The sequence below is a fragment of the Diachasma alloeum genome, unplaced genomic scaffold, assembly GCF_001412515.2.
Source record: "Diachasma alloeum isolate Michigan unplaced genomic scaffold, Dall2.0 Dall_scaffold_00356, whole genome shotgun sequence".
In the NCBI taxonomy this organism is placed as follows: domain Eukaryota; kingdom Metazoa; phylum Arthropoda; class Insecta; order Hymenoptera; family Braconidae; genus Diachasma; species Diachasma alloeum.
The window spans coordinates 259,046-266,118 of record NW_021680495.1 but is presented as its reverse complement, the minus strand read 5'-3'; positions in this window follow the sequence as shown (position 1 = coordinate 266,118).

The following is a 7,073-nucleotide window of genomic DNA, read 5'->3' as shown; positions in this document are numbered from 1 at the left end:
TTATTATTCCCGTAAGAGATATGTCCTCAGATTATAGATATAATATTTGATACGAAGATTTTAAGAGTTCATTGAGATATCTTGTTTTGTTATTTTCTATTCAGCTAAAAAATGATATTTTTTGTATCGAAAATTACAGAACCTGTGAGAGTTTAATAGGAAACATCGCGCATTCACTAGATAATCTATTTCGCTTCCTTTTTCTATTTTATTGTGGATTTATTGGAATATTTTCAGTAGCTCCATTCGTTTTTGGCCGATTTCTATTGAAAATTCACCAATTTTGCGATTAATTTTTATAATAGATATTTGTCGGGAAAAAGTTAATAGATTTAATATTTCTATTCAATTAATTCTGTTAAGATTTTCGCTATAGAGATTCTAGGGTATGGATTTCACAAGTTTTATTTGCTATGACTTTGTAATGATGAACAAATAAAAAAAAGGAAACATTATGCCCAAGCATTGCTATAGGAAAAATCTTGACAGAATAAAATGTGTAGAAAGATCAAAATCCATTGACTATTTCTGCTATTGAATATCCATCCAAAAATCGAGCGGGAAGAATGCACAATTCACAGTATAATTTCAATATAATTGAAATGGCAGCGAATGCGCTAGCAGGTTTACTATTTAAGTCGATCGTACGCGGGTCTGGATATATTGGGAATATTCTGAGTTGAATTGTAGAATATTATCAACTTGAATCAAGAATAGAGGGATTCTTGACCCCAGAAAGTACAAAATTTATTAATTCATATTCTTTGCTCGGATTTTTCAGATTAGAATTGGATTATCAATTTTTTTATGCACTCGAGTCTCGCTACATTGAAGCTCTTTCGCGTCGTTAGACCGTTTATGGCCGCCATCTCCTTCAGTCGACGATTAAAAGCTTTTGTCGGGATATTAGCCTTGTTTGGGATACATGAATTCGAATGTTCTCTGGTCCTCACGACCGTACCATCCGGGCTTATTTCAGCTCGACCCTTGCATCCTTTCTTATTACAATCAGCTGCACTGTTGAAATATATGGGAATTAATGAACCAATTATATCATCGCAGGAAGTTGAGAAAAACACTGCACCAAACAAAAATCTTTCTCCTTAAAATTAACGATTGAATTTTATTTTAGACTCCAAGAAAATAGCGTTCCTCTGAATATCCATCTGATCATTGCGAATTATTCACTATAAAAAATGACTCATTTTGCTCCGCTCTACCCCAGATTATTAAATATAAAATACAGAATCAATCACAATACTCAATGTACTATGATAATTGAGGAGAGAAAGATTAACCGGAAAATCATGGATAAATATGATTGATTCCACAAGCATACGAATTTCCCATAATAGCCCGAACGCTCGCAGTCGACTTGAGACTAGTTCACTGTAAGAAGTAAACAGCCATAACAGTGCGATCAGGCCGATAAAATCTCGTTATTTGAACCCTTAGCATCTCAGAAACACTCATCGGACAATAAACTCTGTAATTCCTCTCCGCCACGCGAAGAAAAACAACAAAAACGGCCGGGTCCACGAAATTCGTTCTGTCTGAATTTTTCTCCTGGAAAGCACTGATTATCGGGATACTTTGATATTCAACAAGAAGTGAAAAACTGTGTTCCATGTCCCCTCGGAGTTTTTGGCTTTTCAATTTTTTTTCTCGGTTTCATTTTTTCACTAGGCAATTATATGACAGAAATCCGGTTATTTCGGTACGAATGCTGAAAACTAATCTTTTCTATTCACATTAGACCAGTTTTCTTCGATATTCGGCGATGAATGTAATTGTGTCCATCGTCATCCTGATGTGTGGGATGATGTCCATATTTGCGTTTGGGCTTTTTCTCTTCGCTCGATGGCCCAGGCCTTGTGGCCGGGTCACCTTCATCACTAAAAAAAAAAAAAAAAATTCTAAGAGAATTAGAATTTAGAGAGAAAAAATTTCCGCTTCACCCAGCCGGGAATCGAACCCGGGTCTCCCAGATACGCGCCGGGCACTCTTACCGACTAAGCTACCGGGAACCACAGAAATTCACTCTCAAATTCACCTCAAACACCGCCTAACCTCCTTTAGGCATTAAAGAATTCTAAGAGAATTAGAATTTAGAGAGAAAAAATTTCCGCTTCACCCACCCGGGAATCGAACCCGGGTAATTACTAGAATAGGTACAATAAAAATGGGATTGATCCTATGCTCATTTCCCAACCAACTGTCAACTGGTAACGAACTAAATGGATGAAAAAATCATTAAAAGGGTTTGGCTGTCCAATTAAAACATAATTTTGTGACTCGAGATATGTTTTAATGTTGTTTTATTACAAAATAGGGTACTCACGTTGTAATTAATTGGGATATAACCTGTCCCTATCATTCAAATCACGAGACGAGGATAGGGACATGTGTCAAACGTGCATGGGGACAAGTGAGCGAGCGTGGGGACATGGGACTTTTCACGTTTACGGATGATTATTTATTAAAAAATAGTAATTATCATGACCGACGGCCACTTTGGTATAAATATTGGTCTAATGATGACAAATTGTTTTTAGTTCTTGGAACTATCCCAAAGATTCGCAAAGAGGAACTCTAAATGCTGTGATAGTAAAAATCGCATGAGTATGAACTGAATGATTTATTTCTCACGTAATCTATGATAGCGGAAGGGAGGAGGTCTAAAATGTACAAGAAACCCGTGACGTAATATTTCAATATTCTCATAGCATGATTTTTGTTTATTTTCACGTAACCATAATAATAGTCCAATATCTGAACTTACCCCATAATTCAATACGTACCAAAGTACCAATCCTACGATTACAGGGACATGAGCCTCTCCATCATGATCTTTCATGGCAACCACTTTTCACAAATTTTTCATTCTCTACGTGCATTTGATCACGACAAACGACCTGACGTTGATAGAAATAAAGTGATTCATAACCGATGTTGAGTTATTTATCAAATATCAAATAATAGTTGATTATCCCAACACTTCACTGATTGTAATCTTCATCGCCGTAAAGGAGTATGGGGTAAAGAGCTGAGAGGTAAAGAAAAATTCGAAGGAGAAAAAAAAATGATGGAATTGCCATTGTAACTTAAATGAATCAATTCTAGGAAAGATATCCAACCGTTTTCATGAACACGCATAATTCCGTGATATTTGAGACAACTGATCTCCTCTTATTTTTCCTTTTTGTTTTCAGGTACTTCGAGTGCAACATGAAATATTATTACTAAGCCACTGGCACTTTTAATGAATATTTAAACTTATGAAACAATTGAAAAATGGTACTTTCAATTCTTTGTCATTCATAAAAATCCGAAATTAAAAAATTCGTGATTGAAAAAAAAAGTTCGGCTCAAGAGTTACGGCCTCAGGGTGAGTAATTTTTTGTCAAAGATTTCCTCGCAAAAAGTCAATAGATTCAAATTTTTCCATATTACTCTTTACATTTCTTCTATTTAAATACTTGGGCATGAATTTTCAATCATTTTTGGAAAAATTGATGCCCAAAAATGTTTATGGAAAAAATAGAAAAATAATAATTTTTGTAGAAAGATCTACATTCATTGGCTTTCCCAAACCACAATCGCGCGGTAAAATTGTATATCATTCTAAACAATTTTAGGAAAAAAAATTCCAATGAAAGATTAAAGATTTTTCCAACGAATGCGTTAGGATTTTCTTCTGAATTCTTTTATACGTGTGAATTTACAAAACAGGATACCCACATCAATAGCTCTATTTCGCGTTCATTATCAGATATTTGTGAAAAATTTCGCGAGACAACCAATTTGCTGATTTTATCCGAAAAAAACAATGAATAAATAAATGAAATAATTTTAAAAAAATAAATAATAAAAAAAAATTGCTGATTTCCTTTTAATATTTTGACATTGATGTAATGAATTTTTCGTCACGGTGAAGGCAGGAGGTGCATATTTTCTCCCTGAGGGGAAAAAAATTGAGGACCCTTATCCACGTGCTTAGCACCGTAATAAATTACACGTGCACGTGGCACAACTCCTTTATTTTACCTTCCTAGGTTAAAAATGTATGAATAGGATGTGCCTTATCAACTAATTTTTTTTGAGAAGTCTTCATTTGACCTTGATGCTTGATCCTCAGTTTGATGTTCATGCTTGACCCATAGTTCGCGTTTACGATTCTACAATTTCACCCACAACTTCACCCTCAAATTTATTTTTTCGAACACCAGTTTGAGCCAAGAAATTATTGTCCCCTATTCCCCCATCATTTTCCTTTGAAAAATGTTGTGGGAGGGCGGGTGGATAATAAGTGGATACTAGATTTAATCAACGACCCTTAAGAAAATCAAATGGATGAATAAATGGGTTTCGTGATTTATTTCTCCTTTTCTGGAATGATTTTGTCTTCGGAGGAGAAGTACCTACGTACACCGATGAAAGACTTGAGGAACAAAATTGAAAAAAAAAGGGAAGAAATAAATTATCTTTCAGAGTTCGCGTGGCCCAAAACTTTTGGTTACGTCCCTGGGAAATTGGTTGCAGTAACCAAGGCGTCATCGAAAAAAAAAAATAAAAAAATTATTATTTTATAAACAAAAATTAAAGGAAATATTTATTTCATAAAAAGATATTTCAAAAGTTGAAGGGTCAGAAAATTTAAGGGTCAGAATATAATGCAGGTACACTAGCCACTGGTGAGTCATCGCATTAAAAAATTAATGATAAATAAATCAATGAATAAAAACTATTATTGTCACTACAAATGACATAAAATAAAAAATGAATATATAATAATACCAACCAAACTAGGCTCAAGACCCTCGGGCGATGGCCAGTCGCAAGCTTCTTGTGACGAATTCGGTTATAAAAGAAAAGAAAATAATAATAATAATAATAATAATAAAATAGATAAAAATTTAATGAAGTAGAGATTTAGTTCATGGTCTCACCACGGAGGCGCTTCGGATATATCGGCCACTTTTTCGGGGATTTTGTTCGCGGGGATTTTGGCCGGCGGGGATTTTGTCACCGACCCCTGTATTTTATCGACAAACTGACTGTTTCACTACGCGTTCCTCCTTGAAGCACAGGAAGTAGTTGTCGGAAATCTCCACCCATAATCATTATTTTTCCACCGAACACAATCTCATTATCTATTACATCTTTTAATAATCAATTAATTACGTCTAAACAATATTTTGGAGCCATTGGTGCTTCATCCCAGATGAATACATCATTTTGGTTCAGTTCTCTAGCTTTTTTAGAATTCAATTTGATATTTGATACTGAATCTTGATACAGCGGTACTGGCAAACCGAATGTTTTATGGACAGTTTTTCCTGTTGGTAATAGTGTCGCTGCAATACCGGCAAAAGCCATTGTCATTGCTTTCTTGCCTTCCCCCATCAATAAATGCCATAAAGTGTTATAAATGAAGGTTTTCCCTGACCCTCCTGGTCCATCAATGTAAAAGCATGAGTTACGTTCGTTTACATTCGTATTATTAATATTCAGTATTATTTCATCAACAATATCCTTCTGTTCTTCATTCAATTTTTCATACTGTTCTTTTCCCTTTGATAATAGCTCTTCAATATTCAATCCTTCTTCGATATTGGCAACTGCATCTAATATCTCAGGCATATTGTAATGTGCAAGACAATTATCTTCCTCATTCAATAGTTTCTCTCTTTCTAACAAAGCTTTATTTTCTGCTGCGGCAGGTGTCATTTTATTCCTAAAATCATCAGACATTGAAATTTTGAATTCCTCCCATAATCTCTCTGGGTTCAACGGCTGACAATGAACCAAAATATAAGAGAATAATTTTCGTAATGCTTGGGGCATCATCCATACTTCTCCTTCTTCCATTGCTCTAAACCATTCGTCATCATCTTGAATTAATCCTCTTTCTTCGAATGCTTCAATGTAAGTTGAGAATAATTTTCCATTTACAGTTCGTAAATCATTAAAGCTTTGAGCACCTCTGACATTACACAATAATAAACGAAGATGAAATAATTCTATTTGTGATGGATTGACAGAGTACATCCTCCCGATTATTTTGAAGTTTGATTGTCTTGTTCTCCAGCCAATAATTTTGTTATTAATTTTCTTTTTAATAAATGCATAGTGTGTAGGAATGTCAGTGTATAGATAATTTCGAGCGTCCGGATCTCTGGCATTTAATTCANGGGCCCTACATAACGACTATCAATGTATTGTTTAATTTCATCATGCTCGATTGTATTAACTCCTGAATCGTCTTGTATTATAACCTCTGCTGCATCATGTAATTTGTGGATGTATTTATAAAAATATTTCACAGCTCTGATGTTCGTTACCACTTCTACATTACAGTGGCAATTCAATTTCAATAAAATTGCAGAACAATAAGGCACAACATATCTGTTATCTACCACATAACCATTTTGTTTCTCATGATATTCTTCTGTATCTCTTCTACGATAACAGGGATATCCATCGTCATCCATTGCAGTTTCATCCTGGAAACCTTTTGGAAAATGCTTGGAACATTTATTATCCACCAAACACCAATCACCACATGGTCCATGAATCATATTTTTCATGACTATATTATACGAATCTGGTTCTTCTTCTCTGTCAGGTATTTCAGCACAAATGAATTTGTCTACTATACATGGATGAGTTAGTTTATAATCTCTTGTTAAATTAACCAGCATATGAACATGAGGTAAACCACGTTTCTGAAATTCGATAACATAAACCCATGCTAAAACTGCCCCAAATATTTCCTCGAGTATAATTAAATTGATTAAATAATCTTTTTTTAAATCGAAAACACGCGCAACTATCTCTGGTCTATCACACGGTTGTTCTCCAGCATCAAGATTTTCTATGATTCCTCGCCATCTCGGATTGCATGTCATAGTGATGAAGAGATCTGGTTTACCAAATTTCCTGACAATTGCCATGGCGTCCTGATAATTCTGAGCCATATTACGTGGTGAACCTATAAATGTTGAGGGTAAAATGACAATCTTTCCAACTCTAAGATCGCTTTCTTCTCCTTTTCTCTCCAAGTAATGTAT